The sequence below is a fragment of the Culicoides brevitarsis genome, chromosome 1 (genome assembly GCF_036172545.1).
Source record: "Culicoides brevitarsis isolate CSIRO-B50_1 chromosome 1, AGI_CSIRO_Cbre_v1, whole genome shotgun sequence".
NCBI lineage: Eukaryota > Metazoa > Arthropoda > Insecta > Diptera > Ceratopogonidae > Culicoides > Culicoides brevitarsis.
In genome coordinates this window covers 8,323,750-8,340,689 of record NC_087085.1, presented here as the reverse complement: position 1 = coordinate 8,340,689, position 16,940 = coordinate 8,323,750, and the positions used below count along the sequence as shown (strand labels likewise).

The 16,940-nt window shown below is 23.3% G+C and overlaps 1 protein-coding gene across 1 annotated transcript in view; it reads left to right on the top strand.

Annotated features, from left to right (window-relative positions):
• Window positions 1-16,940, top strand: part of LOC134838516 (LIM/homeobox protein Lhx3) — a 76,125-nt gene that overhangs the window by 46,334 nt on the left and 12,851 nt on the right. The gene's annotated exons all lie outside the window — the stretch shown is intronic.

The window sequence follows — 16,940 nt, the reverse complement described above, 5'->3', positions numbered from 1 at the left end:
TTTTTAAAAATGAATTTTATAATTTTTATTTTTTCAAAATATTATTTTTATTTTATTTTAAGGTTTATATTAAAAAAATAATTTTAATAAATTAATTATTTCATCTTCAAGTTTATTTTAAATAATCATTAGTAATGATTAAAAAAGAAAATAAATTAACTTAATATGAAAAACAAGAAATTCTTCGAATCCAATCCGATTAATTTTATTTCTACTTTTAATTTATACAATTAAAATTGCATTTCTACTTTCCATCAAGATTTTACTCATTTTAAGTGTTAGTTTCATGATATTTTACATAATTTTGCATATTTTAAAAACCAACCAAAATTTTGTAGCAATAAAAATTTTATTGCGAGAAGGACACAAAAGGGTTCCGATAAAATTTTAATGCGAGCCAAGTCATGAATAAAGACAAAAAGAAAGTAAAAAAAATTAAAACGGAAGGAAATTTGTCATTTGTTTAATTTTCATCATCTGTACAATCATCTTATAAATTTGTAATAATAATGAAGAGTGCAAGAACGGAGCAATTGTGGATGATGAGATGAAGGAATAAAGAAGAAATTAAACGAAATAAACGGATTAACTGTCACTTTTATTGCAAGTAGTAAATAGAAGTTTTTATTGTGTAACTGTGTTTTGTCTTCTAAAAAAAAAAAATAAAATAAAATCAGGAGGAACGGAGAGAGTTACGAAGAGCATTTATTTTATTTAAATAATGACGAAGATTATCATATCTTGTTATATTTAATCTCTTCTAATTATACGGTAAATTTGTAATACTTATTATTATTATAATAATATCAAGCATACACACGACAATCGTACCCCTTTCGGTACGTTTTGAAGAAATTTTGTAGGGTGACAACTTTTGTAATTCCCACAAAAATAAAAAAAAAATCTTGGAAAATTTTTATTTGAAAAATCTAATAAAGTCTCGATGCGAAAGAAAAATTAACTTTTTAAACAACGATAAATTCTCCGCGCTCTAATGCTTATTATATGCTAATGCTCACGTTACGCCTATCGACGTAGAAGAGACTTCTTGCGAGAACATGCGAAATTAGTGACGCGTTTTAATAAAGCAACGACAACATTAATTTTAATTCAAAATTTACATTTTTATGTCGTATCTATGTCGCGATGTTCGAGAGCGACAGTTCGGGTAGAAAATATAATAATTGTATGGCAAAACGTAAGTCGGGGAATAATTTTGTAATTAAAGGCAAATGTTCAAAAATTTTATTTCTTGCCGTTTAAAAGTTTTCTGAATTTCTGTAGTTAGTTAAAACACGAGAGAAAGCGAGCGAGCGAGAGAGACAAGTTAAGATGTTAAAAAGTTTTCGTAATATATTCAACAATAATAACATATCGCGACGCAATCATCCTGATTTTACATTTTAGTTTATTGTGTCTGTTGAACTGTAACTTGAGACAAATTTTCATTATTTATTTTTTTTATTTATTTTTTCTTACTTAATTTATTATTAAAAAAAATAATTATTTATTAATATTTTTCATAATTACTAAAAAATTAAAAAAATAATAAAAATTAAGAAAAAAAAAAAAAAATAAAAAGAATCATAAGTAAAAATTCAAATTTTCTTTAAAAAATCAAATTATTTTAAATTTTTGTACAAAAAAATATCAAAAAATGATAAAATAAAAATAAAAAAATATTTTTTAATATATGATAAAAATATACTAAAAAATGAACAATTTGTAAAATATTTATTTTAATATATTTATATTTTTTTTAATAAAATAATTTAATAACACACAATGATAAATAATAGAATATATTAAAAAACTACTTTTTTAAAATTTTTTAATTTAATTTACATTTTTTTTAATTCTAAATAATTTATTTTAAAAATAGTATTTAAAATATTTTATTTTTTATAATAAATTATTATCTCTATTAAATTTAACATTTTTTTTTTATCAAAAATTTAATAAATCAAAAAAATTATACAAAATAATTTTTAAAAAATTAATATTTTGAAAAATATATTTAAAATTGAACAATTTCTAAAATAAATATTATAGTAAAATATCGTATTTTTTAAAAAAAAAAATAATTAATTACATTTTTAATTTTAAATAATTTTTTATTTTATTTTTTTAAATTCTAAATAATTTATTTAGTATTTAAATAGTAAAGATTTTTCATTAATAAAAAATTAATTAAAGCTTATTAAAAAAAAAATAATTAAATGTATTCAAAATAATTCATTTTTAGCAAATTTAATTGATTACTTAATTATTTTTATAAGAAAATTCGATCAAGCAATTAGTTTTTTCCCTATTTTTCTCAAGTTAAGTACTTTATACTGTGATTAATTCAAATAAAAAAATATCCTTGTACTCAAAATGACTTGCGTGTACTCAAATCGAGTCAATTTAACTTATGTTCTCTGCTAAATTGCCTGCCCGACCTTTAGTTGGCATCAAAGTTCGATTATTATAATCACTTACAGATGGTTGCGCCACGCCACACGAGCACAGCAACATCCCTCTAATGTAATAAAGAAATTGATGTAATACAGAAAATGGAAAACATCAAGCATTCATGACTCGGAGAAGAGTCTGCTGCGGTAAAGGAGAGAAAAAAAAATAATAAAATAAGAAATAAATTTAATTCCCATTTATCAATTATATTCTGCCAATTGAATGAATAGATTGAATGAAAACAGCATAAACGAGTGTTTTCCCCGTCGTCGTCGTCGTCGTACATTCTCGAGCTACGAGATACATTATTAGATTATTTTTTCCAGCGGTTAGAATCTCAGTTTCTCTCCCCGTGTACGAGTGGGAAAAAATATCTCTCTGAGCGAGTGATGGAAACCAGAGTCAATGCACGAATGGCGAATGGAACACAAACAACCACACGGGGAGAAATATCTCGCACACACACACCTCTATCTACGATATTTTTTCCCAATAATACATCAATTTTCAATATCCATTAACTTTGTAATGTAATTTGGGATTGAATTGAACAACATCTGCACACACAGACACACAAATAGCAAACACCAAAAATATACAGAAGCGAAAATGCACAGAGAAATGCTTTTAAGAATATTAGAAATGTTATCCTCGCTTCAGTATCTGGAGAGTGACCGATATTATATTAGTTAGTTGTGTGGTTCTTGGCATTTCTTTATTTTTCCTCTTCTGCCGCTACTGCCGCTGCCATAAACTATCCGAAGATGAGCCAAAAAAATACAGGAAATTGATTCCAGTTGTAATTTCATTGATTGTACATCATCTATTTAGCTGTCTTTATGGCAGGCAAGCACTTTACTCGACTTCAGATTGATGATAAACTCCCTTTTGCTCTACGACGACGACGACGACTGCACCGCTTAAATATTAGATTCAATGCCAAATTGGCAATTTATTATAATTGAAAAAAATTTACCTTTTCTATTCAGGAACACACATTTTTTCTTTACTCGATAGAGAAAAATATTTTATTATATTTTTTTTTCCTGCCAGATCAAAAAAATATTTTGAGAAAAAATATGACGAAAAGGAAATATATTACCTGCCATCATCATCGGGCAACGACGACGTTCAATTGCTTTCAATTATAAAAATTGGCAATCATAACAATTGAAAAGCTAATTGGATCGGGATTTTTTTTTCTTCTCTTGTTTGTTATTTTTGTGAAAGTAGTTGCTAGATGTTGGAAAAAAAAACTTACACACTTAATTTGCAAGCGACAAGCAGCAACAACAACAACAAGAACAATAAACAGTAAAGTCTTGTATGTTTTAATTATCAAAACACGTGCAGTTTTTGTAATATTACTTTTTACACTCAAAAACTTCTTTGCTCGCATGTAATTTAAAATGTGTTGTCCTCTTTTATGTTTTTTATTTAAGTTTAGTAAAGCAGGAAGTAGAAATTTTGTTTTTGGTATGAATTTTTGATGAAATTTTAATTTTTTGAAAAAATTTTGACGATAGATGTCATTTTTTAATTTATTTTTTTATAATTTTATTTGATTTTCTTAATTTTTTGGAGGGCTGAGTTTCAGATTTAAATTTTGGAAGTAATTTTGAGAAGATAAATTGTCAAAAAATAATTAATTAAATTTTTTAGTTATAAAAAAATCGAAAAAAATTAATTGAAAATTTTTTCGCTAGATGTCAAAAATAATTGAAGGTCAATATTTTTTTAAGATTAAATTATTTTATTAAATTTTTAAAGGTCGAAAACCTTAAAATTTTTTAATTAATTTTTAAATTTTAAAACTGTCATATAAATTTTTAGAAAAAAAAACTGAAAACCTTAAAATTTTAGTTATTGAATATTTAATTTTATTCATATAATTTTCTTAATTCTTAATTTTTATTTTTTATTAAATTAAAAATTAATTAAAATTCATTGAATAAAATATTATACATTTATTTTAAAATACAAAATTATTTTTAAAAATATTTGATAAATGAAATAAAGTAATAATTTTTTAAATAATAATATATAATTAATTAATTTTTAATATTTTTTAAAGTTTTTCTTATTTTTTTATGATTCTTATATCTTTCTTTAATTTTTAAAAATTTTTCAAATATTATTTTTTAATTAAAAATTATTTTTACTTATCCTTGAAAAAATATACGGTAGATGGCGCTTTAAAAGTTTTAAAATAAATTTATTTAAAAATTAAATAAATAAAAAAAATAATTTTTTAAAACTATTTTGGATAACTTTTGAATATTTTTTATGATTTTTATATTTTTTTAAATTTTTTAAATAATTTTTAAAATTGAAAATTCTTTTAATTACACTTAAAATAAAATATACGTTAGATGGCGCTTTAAAAAATTTAAAAATACAAAATTTTAAACAAATATTTTTAAAAATTTTAACTTTTCTGTTAATTCAAAAGTAACTTTTTCACATTTTCCGTAAAATTTGTAAAAAATTAGAGTACAACAAACAAATGACATGCAAAAAATAATACACGCAGTAAAGACACACATCAGATTAAAAAAAATTATTACGTGTACTTGAATGTTGATGAAGAAGAAGCTGCTGGAGCTGTTGTTATTTTTTTTTGGTATTGTTGTCGCGTTCTTTTTTGATCTTTTCTTTTGATATCGCATAAGATATGCATGGCACCAATTAGATAATGAAGCGCGGCGCATGTAAAGTGTTTTTTTCTCTCTTTGGCATCCTTTTGCCACGACAACGAGCTGCGACGACGATCCCTTTTTTGTTTTAATTTTCTTAATTATCGCGCGGATGATGATGCGACTGCAATGATAAGACTTCATAAATTTTAATGACTTGACTCGGGAAAAATTGTCAGGCAGGTGAGCGGAATCCTACTTCATTATTTAATTTTCCTCTGCGTTTTTTTTTTCGCGTGTGTTTCGCTTTGCATTAAATTGCATTCCACGCCGCCGCCGCCGCCGTGTCAGTTGATTAAGAAAACATTTTGAGTATGTAATTTGAATCTACTTCGTTTCGCGCGCCATGCAACTATTTATTTATTTTATGAGTATCTTGGTTTTCTTGCATTATTTTTGCTCATACGATGGGATGAGACGCGGGAGAAAAAGAGAGACTTTAGCTACACAACACACGAAATATAATTAATGAATACAAAGTATGTAATCTAATTACTTATTCATTCCTTGAAATGCAATTAATGCTAATTACTTTCCCTATATAATTACGAAAATCAACATCTGCATGACGGGATTTTAATTAAATAAATTGAGAAAATTTTATAATTACATCTATCTCTGCACGGAGAGATGAATGGAGGCTGCTGCGATGCCATGTAGTACACTGTTGTGGTAATATAAATTTTTCATAAAAATGTCAAGGATTATGTATGCATGCAGTAACTTCAAGTGCTGCAGTAGCAACAACAGCCGAGCATCTTTTGTGTGTGTATTTTGTGTAAAATTTTCATTAAATTAATGAAGTACCTGTTTTGCACTCATTTTCTTCTTCGTTTTCATTCAAGATTTCTTTGTCTGCCTGCCGCTCTTTGTTGCGTGGTTAAGCACGATGATTTATAAAGTCAACTTCTTCTGTCACACGGGGGAGAGATATCATCGCGCACACATGTCACTATCGATGTAATCATCACATTAAATACAAACAGAATGATCAATCATGTCATTTGACAGATGTAATTTAATTCTATCTTCCTTTTGCCGCCGCACACACAAATCACATTGGCGAATGTGTAAAACAAACGGCCAAAAAATGGGCAGTAATTGAAAAAATATTGAGAAAATTTTTGTGTGAAGGAAAGAAAATGACAAGAGCGTATTTTGGAAATTTTTTAAAAATAAATTTTTTAATGTTAAAATTATTTTTTTTATTTTTCTTTATTTTTAATATATTTTTCAAATATTTTCTTTTAAATTATTCCTCAATTTCATTAAATTTTTATTTTTTTAATTATTCAATTTTAAAAAATATATTTTATAAATTTTAAAAATATATTTTTATTTTTTCTGAAATTTTGGTAAAAAAAAATAATTAATGAAATTAATAAAAATAATTAAATAATTGTAAAATATTAAAAAAAAAAATTTACTAATTTTTTTTAGAAAAATTTTAAAATATTTTAAACAAATTTAAAAAAATCAAAGTTAAAAAAATTTATTATGAATTATTTCTGAAATTGATTATAAATTTTATTTTATTTAAAAATTTAAGTTTTTTTTATTAATTTTATTTGAATATTCTTTTAGAAAAATTTTCTATTTAATGATGAAACAAATAAAAAAAAGTAACTAAAATTATTAATTTTATAAATTTTTAACAAAATAATTTATTTTAAATATTTAATAATTTGTTAATAATTTTATTTATTTTTATTTTATTTATTTTTTTAAATATTTTATGTTATTTTAATATTTATTTATTTAATTTCGAATATTTATAAAAAAATAAAATTTTATAGAAAAAAAAAATTAGAAAATTATTCAAATTTTCTTATTTATTATTATTTTTTAATTTTTTTTTTAGAGAAAAAAAAAACAATTGAAGAAATACTGAAAACGAGCAACATAATTAATTTTTTTTAATAATATTAAATAACTAATTTTAGAAATTTTTCAATATTTTTTTTTTAAATAATTTTAAAACTGATTTTTATAAAAATATTTTTTAATAGAAAATTTTCATTGAAAGAAAATTAAAAAAAATCAGCTATTATTAAAAATTTCATCAAATTCTATCAACTGACAGACAATTAACCAAAAAAGTCTCAATTATTCATCAAAAAAACCTCCAACAAAAAAAAAACCGTGTGTGTGTGTGCTAAAAAAAAGTGAAAGAGAGAAAATTAACTAAAATGAGGAACCCTCGACAAACAGCAGCAGCCACCCTTAATTCTATCTATATTTGCTCTGAACGCGGAGGAGAATGAACAACGACCCAGCCACATAATTACAAAATACGTAACTCTCCGCTGCTGCCGCTACTGCTGTGCGAATCCTCGTCGACCGTATATAATGCAGACATTCTTGTCAATTACACGAAATTCAATTGTGTATTAAATGAGAAAAGCATTGTGCGGCATGGCATCTACAGGTCCTCCGTTGTTGGCAAATATAATAAAAGAAAGGAATATAGAAAAAAATTACTGAACAAAATATAATCAAGTTAATTAAGTTGGGTGGTTGTTTTTTTATCTTCGTACGTCGCGTCGTCGTCGTCGTATGGGTCATTTTCTCGCATTTTCCAAATTAATGAGTTTTTAACGGCGGCGGCAGTTTCGGGTATGTAGAAAAAAAAATCTAGCAAAAATTAATTTTATTTAATCAAATCCAACCCATCCTCGTGATTATTTTACAGCAGAAAGAAAAAACCATTAAAAAAGAGATTTTTTATTCATTTTACGAAACAATATCACACAACAATGAGTGCTTTGCGGTAAAAATGCGTCATTTATTTGATTGAGTTGAAAATTAAAAGAAGACGACAATTTTAATTAAATAATATGATGATGTTGCTGCTGCTGTACGGAACAATGGAATAACAATTTTATAATAAACAATGACAATGAAATGCGCGCATTGTACATTCGTTGTGCTCTGTGTGTGTCGCTGACAATAACCGGCATTTCATTCATGAGTCTCTTTACCGCGCGCGCCGTACAAGAGGGTACCAATTACATTTTGTACATGATAAAATGCAGAATTCTGGAAAATATAATGAAAATACAGAAAAAAGCCTGCACGAGAGAAACGCAGAGCGAGAGAATGGGAAATTAATAAAAATGAAAAGACAAGCAGATGTAATAACGATGATGTAGAATTTATTATATTACGAACGTGTAGGTTCGTACCTACTACATTTGAATGTGAGCGTGAGATTTTTAAATAAAAAAATTTTTTGGTAAAAACTTTTTATAAAGAAATTTTTGCTTGTGCTAATGTTTTTGTACCGACGAACGACGACGACGACTGGCAAAAATTGTCATGTTGCAGTGTTTCATGGGTAAACATGTCAACGCGGAAACGTACGGATGCAGCGTAGTGACTGATGTTTAATTTTTACGACTCGCACAAACAAAACACACACACGTGTCTGAAATAAAGCACAAAAAAGTTAATTAAATTCCCGCATTATTCCGTGTGTGTGTGTTTCACTGTATGAGAGAGACCATCCATGATGGGTGGTTTAGATGATGTGCTTTTGATTGGCATTGATTTATATAAGCGATAATCTTTTTTGTGCCTTTCTCTTATGTTCAGGGACGAAAATTTTAACCAATTTTCTTCAACTTTTACTTAAGAAAAATTTTTAAGTTTTAATTTTAAAAGAAAATTTTCAATTAAGTCAACTTAAGCAAAACTTTAAAAATTAAAATAAAAAATATTAAAATTTATAAATATTTTTTTTTTTCAATTTTTATTTGCTTTATTTTTAAAATTAAAAAAAAAAATATATTTTTTTTCAAATATTTTCAATAATATTTTTTTTTTTTCAAAAATGATTTTAAATAACTTTAGATTTAATTTAAAATTTATATTTTTTATTATAGAGCTTTATCTTAAGTTATGACAATTTTTTTAACTTAAGATGACAATTATTTTATGAAATTAACTTAAGATAACTAAGTAATTTTTTTTTAATTTTTTGATAAATTTTAAACTTAAGTCTTTAAGTTAATATCACTAACTTTTAATAAATTACATAAATATAAATTGAAAAAAAATCAAAAAATGTTAAATTTGAATTTAACTTTTAACTTCACCTTTAAGACCAAAGTTACAATTAAGCCTTAAAATTTTTTGAAAAAAAAATTAATAATAATTTAAAAATATATTTTTAAAATTCTTTAAAAAAATTATTATTACAATTTTAAAATGTTGATTTATTTTTAATATTTCATTATATTTCATACATCATACTACATATAATTTATTTTTTTTAAGAATTTAAAAAATATTTTTAAATTATTTTTTTTTATCAAAAATTATAAGATAGACAATTTTAAGGACAAATTATAATTTAAAGTAGGTATTTTGAAAATATCAAATTCAAATTTAACATTTTTTTATAAATTAAATGAATTAATATTTTTAAATGTATGTTCAACCATTTTTTCACAAAAAATTTTAAATCTTATTAATTTTTTTTAATTTATCATAAGTGAATTAATATTTTTTTTATTTTGATCAATTTTTCAGAAAAAATAATTCAGTTATTTAACCTTAAGGATTTTTTCAGAAAATTTAATATTGACGTAGACTGAAATAAATCCTTTATATTAATTTTAAGCTAAAAGTTTAAAAATGAAAAAAAAAATTTCCAAAAATAAAAATATTTAATTAAAAAATTTAAAATTTTTTTTAAAATTTTAAAATTGTAAATGTGCAAATAAATTTTGTAAAACTGCTTAAAATTTAATAAAACTTTTGAAATTAAAATTAATTAATTTCTTAAATTTATTTTTATTTATTACCTATAATTTTTTATTTTATTTCATTAATTATTTTAATTAATTATATAATTTAATTAGTTAATTAATTAACTTGACCTTAATTAAAAGATTTTATTTTTTTTTAATTTCCTGATATTTTCAATTTTTTTATAAATAACTCATTTAAATGAAAAATCAAACGAATTATCATCCCTGCTCCCATATGAGCTACATGCGTTCATGTGTGATGTGGCAAAGGAAAATAATATCAATTCAATTATATTATTGAACAATATTGAAAATTGAAAGAAAATCTGTAAACGATAATAATCTTAAATGTATGTTCCTTTTTTTTCTTGCTTCCTTCACTGTTCAATATTATTTTCAGCACACAGAGTGTCGAGAAGACAAAAATGCGGTTCACTCGATAATAAAAGCAAATAAAGTCATTGAGTCGCACCGTGATTATTTTATTGAAAAGGAAAATTTCATTTCGGCACTATATTTCATATTCTTACACCCGAAACACACACACAGGGAAAGGAAAGCGCAATATATATGAATCCAATTTAAGGAGCAAGCAAAGAAAGCGAGAAAAAATCGAATCTAATATGAAATGAAAATTGTGTACGTTTACACAAAAATTCACTCACTCACTGCCGAGGCTCTCTCTCTCGTGTTCTGTGTGTGTGTGGCGTGCACAGGTGGCTGATATTCTTATTTATAGCATCATTCTGACACTAAGTTATACAACACACACACACACACCTCTTACTATTCAATTTAGGATACTCAATAACGACGATGATATTGGTGTATATTAGCGTATCAAATTGAATTGATATCAAATTGAGTAGTTTATTGCTTTTCTCTCTGTTTCTACGCGACATACGTCTCGCACCGATGCCGGATGTGTTTTTGGGACTCTGCGAAAAAAAAATAATAATAGAAAAAAAAAACAATCTGAGAAGGGGACTCGTAACACATATGTTGGACATTATTTCGATTTAGGTACATTTGAATTTAATCAATTCTCTCAAAAAAAAAAAAAAAAAAAAAAAAAAAAAATTCAGGTTCACGTCGACATCCGTTAACGAACGATAAAACAGATACTTAGCGAAATTCCGATAAAAATTGTTCGCGACGCGACGGCAATAAAGGAAGTGTATTGATGATGTTGTGGTTCCGTCTCCTTCTTCTTCGGCATCATTTACCCAAAAAAAAAAAGAACGTTAAAAACGAGTAAAAAAGATGGTTAATGTTCTTGCTCATCATCATCTTTTCCTCCGTCTTCGTTTTTTTTTTCTAAATGTTTTGTGGCACTTTTATTATTATTTTTATTATTGTAAATACCGTGTAAGCGAATGTGTAAGTAAGTAGTCGACATTATAATGAAATAGGTAGTTAAGATAAGAAAAGAGAGAAAAATTGAATAATATTTGTGAATTTTTTTGTTGCCAAAGAAATTACACAGTTTGCGATAAGGGATGATGAAAAATGGATTCGTTATGATAATGTTTGAACTTTTTTTTTGCGTTGTGTCGAACAAATATCATTTAATCATCAACATACATAAATTATGAATAAATCAAAGTTCATTTCGAGCAATTTATTTATGGTATGACGTTATCTTGTCTTTTGTCAGGAAAGAATTTTTTCTCGGTTTTTTGTTTGATAAAATTGGCAAACATGACTTTTGACTTGAAAAATCGTGCTTCATTTCTTAAACACTTTGGAAGTTTTAATAGATAATTTTATGAAACAATTTTGACAGCAAAAAATGATACTTTTTTATTTTTGGGAAAATGTTTATTTTGGAAGTTGAAAAATGATGAAAATTAAAAAAAGGAAATATATTGCTTGAATTTTAATTTTTTTAAGATAATAAATTTAACGATTTATTGCGGAAAATTAATAATTTTTAATGGATTTTCATAAAAAATAATAAATATTAAACCAAAAATTAAAAAAAATTAAAAGAATTAATTAAAAATTAATTTAAAAAATAAATAAAATTAAATTTTTAATTAAATTTTAATTAATTTAATGAAAAAAATAAATAAAAAAGTTTTAATAAAAATAAATAAAAATAAAATAAAATAAAAACAAAAAAATTAAAAATAATTAAAAATTAGAAATTAATTTTTAAAAAATAAATTAATAAAAGTAACATTTAAAAATTAAAAAATAATTTAAAATGATTTAATTTTTATTATATTAAATTTTTAAAAATATGTTCGTATGTATATTTTTTTTATAATTTTGAAATTAAATTCATAATGAATCAATGAAAAAAAAATTTATTCACTGTTTTTAAATCAATAAATTAAATTAAATTAGTTAAAAATAATCATAATAAAAAAATAATAATTAATAATAATTAAAATAATAATAAATTATATTTATTAAAAATTGATAAATATTGAAAGAAATTAAAGATACCAATTAAAAATAAATTTTAATGAAAAAAAGTAATAATTTAAAAATTACTTTAATTTTAAATTATGAGAGATTCGATTAAAAATGCCATGATTTTAATTTTTATTTTAATGAAAATAAAATATTTTTTTTTGTTATTTGATCATTATCCCAATTATTTTTAATCATTTAAAGAAAAAAAAAATTTTCCCAATTTAAAAAAAAAAATTAAACATTTATATTAAAACATTCAAAATAAAAATAATTTATTACCCTTTAAAAAGTAATCTAAACTCCAATTTCCTTAAAAACATCTCTCAAACAAAACAAAAAAGTCAAAACTCACCTTTTTCCATACTAATTCAGACATCCCCATAATCCAAAGGATGCATAAACGAATCAAAACAACATTTTATCTCCGCTCTTCATTTCATAAATGAGCCACAAACAGCACATTTGCCATAATATTACGGTACATTATGGTTATGTGAGTGTTTTATAAGCTTAATCAGGTGTCGATGTCGAGAAATGAGGGTAAGGGGAGTGAGATAGCAAAAAAATATATAAGAAAAAGTTACACAAAAAATTTTATGAAAAAAAAAATGTAGGGAAATTTCTGAGGTGTGTAGAAAAGGAAAATATTTTTTTTTGTCTACTAAAAAAAAGTTGGTAATTCAATAAAAGTTTGAATTAAGCCAAAAATTGAACTAAACTTTTTTTTTATATTTATTATTATTTTTTTACGACAATCTCCGTTACTACGTCGACAGAGAAGAGACCACTTATTAAAATCTAATAAATGTTGTTGTTGTATTTTTTATTGGCTTTCACTTCCCATGCCGATGTACGAAACACTATACGGTCCGAATAACAAATAACATTTCTCCCCTTTTTTTATTCGCATCCTTCGTGCACACACACACACAGATTGAGAGCAAAAACTCTTTCAATTTCACTATTATTATTAGTTTTTCTTCTTGAAATTCCTCCTTCTTCGTTTTTCTTCGCTCGTTTGAAGGTTTTCTGTGTGTCTCAGTGCTGGCGAGACAAAAGAAAATTGAAAAACTTGTAGATATATTTATTGTTTTTTTTTCTTTCTTCACACACTCGGCAACTCTCTTATCTATCAATTTAATCAAAATCAAACATGAACGACACGAAAACATCAAAACGCAATAATAATAACAACAATGTACTGACTCATGATGGCAAAAAACGAGCGTCCATAACATTTTGTTCGACATCCATCCCATCATCTCTAAAGTAATTAAATCAAAATATTAAACACACATAAAAACGACGCTTTTGCATTAATATTAAAACATTTTCCTCTCTCGTTCGGTGTATCCGTGGCAGGGTATCATGTACACAACATAAAGAGATGTAATTTAATATAATATATAAAAGAATCAGATCTACCGCACGCCACACGCGTTTTAAGTCATTAATCAAAAATCTGTATTGCCGTCGTGTCGGGTACGGATAAACGGAGCGATAGATGTGGGGTGTTCTATATTGCCTCATAATCGTATTATAGACAAGTTGAGCAATATAAAATAAAATAATAATAATAAGGGAAAATTTTTTAACTGCACTCCTCTTCAATATATAATTTTGTTTTTTTTTTTTGAGGCAGATTAAATTTTTTAAAATGTTTCAGATTTTTTAAAAATGTTTTAAAACTAAATTTAAATTAAAATATGAATAAATAAAATTATTTTATTTTTTTTTAATTAATTTTAAATAAAAAAATAACTAAATTAATTAATTTTAACGTTTAATATTTTTAATTATTTTTTATTTTTAAATTATTTTTTTATTATATTTATTTTTATGAAAAAATTAATAATTTTTCATATTTTTTTTATCAGATTTATTTTTCATATTAAATTTTTTGAAAAAATGTGTCATATTATTTTAGGATTTTTTTCAAATTATTTTTTTGTTAATAAAAAAACTATTTATAATTTTTTTTGCGTTATATTTACCTCAAATTTTTAAAAATTACTTAAATTTTTTAATACATATTAATTTTTTTTTTCATGTAAAAAAATAATAAAATAAAATAACAGATTATAAAAATTTTAAAAAATTAAAAAAATAAAGCATTTCTGAAAAAAATAATATATCAAAAAATAAATAAATAAATAAATAATTTAAAAATTATAATTAATTTATAAAATAATTTATCCGATAATTTTCTTCATTTTTAAATTTAATTAAATTTTTAAATAAAATATTTTTAAGGAAAATATGCATATTTAATATTTCCACATTTAATTTTTAATAAATTAATTTTAAATTCTTTAAACTTAAGTTTAATTATTTTAAAATTTATTTTAGTTTTGTTAATATTTTAAACTTAAAAAAAAATAATTTTAAAACTTTTTAATTTTAAATTATTAAATTTTTAATTATTATAATATGAAATTTTCTAAAAAAAAAAAATAAAATGAAATATGAAACATTTTCCAAAATTGCAATTGCCTAAAATTTATTTAACAAAAAATATAAGAGAGTGATCCTTAACGAGATATGCAAATCTCAACTCCTCTCGAGTTAAGTTGAGTGAAGTGAAGTTTTGTTTTCTCAATTGTCTTTCCGTCAATTGATTAATGACATTCATTAATTTGACTTTTTTGGTTGGGTCCCAATCCTTTGTTCGTACCATTGTTAATATTAATGCGAGTCTCATTAAATTTTTCCTTCCCTTATTATTTTCATCGCACTGCAGGATTCGGTTGTCTTGCAAAAAACAAAAAAAAAGTGTAATATGTCCCCAAAGCATCATCATACGAAAACCTGATTAGCTTTGTTTGCATCTTGTTTGAGTTTTCCGATTAAATTTCTGAGTTGTTAAGGAAAAAATCGTGCATAAAAAGGGAAAATGGCACGTAATTCGGTCTCAATCAATATTAATGCGCATCGTATTTTCTTTGTTTTAACTACGAATTATTCTTAAAATTACTCCAGAGTGCACTTTACAACTCCTTTTTTCGCCGTGCCGATGAAGAAATGTGAAGAAAGTGCTTTTTTGGGTTCATTACCTGTGTAACCGGTGAGTGAATGAGCGAGATCCACATTTTTTGATACCCAGGATGCCCATTTACTGCTAATAAAAGCAATAACATTCGGAATATATTGAAAATATTTTATATATATGATGTGGATCTTTTCTTGACTTGAATATATTTTATGTTTTTTTACTTCTTTCAAGTGTGTTTGGATATGAGGAAAACTAATAATAAGTTCACATATGGTCCGTTCGTAAAAAAATTACAGCATTTTTTATTTAAAATAGACTTTTGTGCCGTTTTTCTGTGCTTTCGAGCCTTTCATTGTTTCAGAACGTTTCTGTTGTAAAATAATAATAAAAAAGGTAAATAAGCAATAAATTTTTCACTGTCTCAATATCGAGAGAGTCCCTGGAACAAATGGAGACACAATCATGTGAAGGGTTATGAAGAAATTTATTAGAGGGTTAAAATATATAAAAAATGGCATCGTAACATTGTCAGGGCGCTCTGTGATTTTTCGTTATTATTATGGTTATTAAGAAAAATTATTCGCCTTTATTTTAATAAATAGGCATGATTACGTATGGAGGTGTCTGTGTGTGTGCAATCAAATAATAAATATAAATGTTGGGGCTTTGAAATCCCTTTCTTGTGGGTGCATGAAGGAGAGGAGAAGAGTTACACACATGGTTTTAATAGAAATGACGTTTATTTATTAGTATTTAAGTCCATAAGCTACTCTTCATTTTATGCTCGTTTGAGAAAAAAAAGAAACAGGTGCAACTAAAATTGAGAAAAAATGAAGAAAAATTCTTGATAATTCTTGATTTAATAATTTTGAGATTTTTTGATAAATTTCTATTTTTTTTCTTTATTTAAAAGAAAAAAAATTATTTTTTAAAATAATTTAAATTATTTAAAAAAGTTAACATTTACTCATATTTTTGACAATAAGATAAATAAATTTCTTACATTTTTTAAAAAAAAGTATATAGTTTATAATTTTCAAACAAAATATTAAAAAAAAAATTATTAAAGTAATAGATTTTCAAATTACATAAATTTTTATATATTTATTAAAGTATTATTTTTTTATTAAAATATTTTTATAATTTTTTTTAATAAATAAAATTTAAAAATTATTTTTTTAAATTTTTTGTACAATATTTTATAAAAAATTAATTTCCATTTTTTTACTATTTAAAATAATAAAATTTAAAAAAAAATAATTACTTAATTATAATTAATAAATATTTACTTTCAATTTTAAAATTGAAAAAATAAAATTTAAAATTTTTTACTGAAAAAAATATTTTTCCTTTATTTAAAATTTTTATTATTATATTTTTCATATATTTTAATAAAAAAAAATTTAATTAAATTTATTTTTAATATAAAAATATTCATTAAAATTATTTTAATAAAAAAATAATAATAATTAAATTTATTTTTATTATAAAACTATTAAACTTATTAATTTTAATACAAAATGTTAATATTAAATTATTAAAAATATTAATAAATTATTTTATTTTTTTAAAATTTATTAATAATTAATTTTTTTAATTTGAAAAAATAAAAATTTTTAT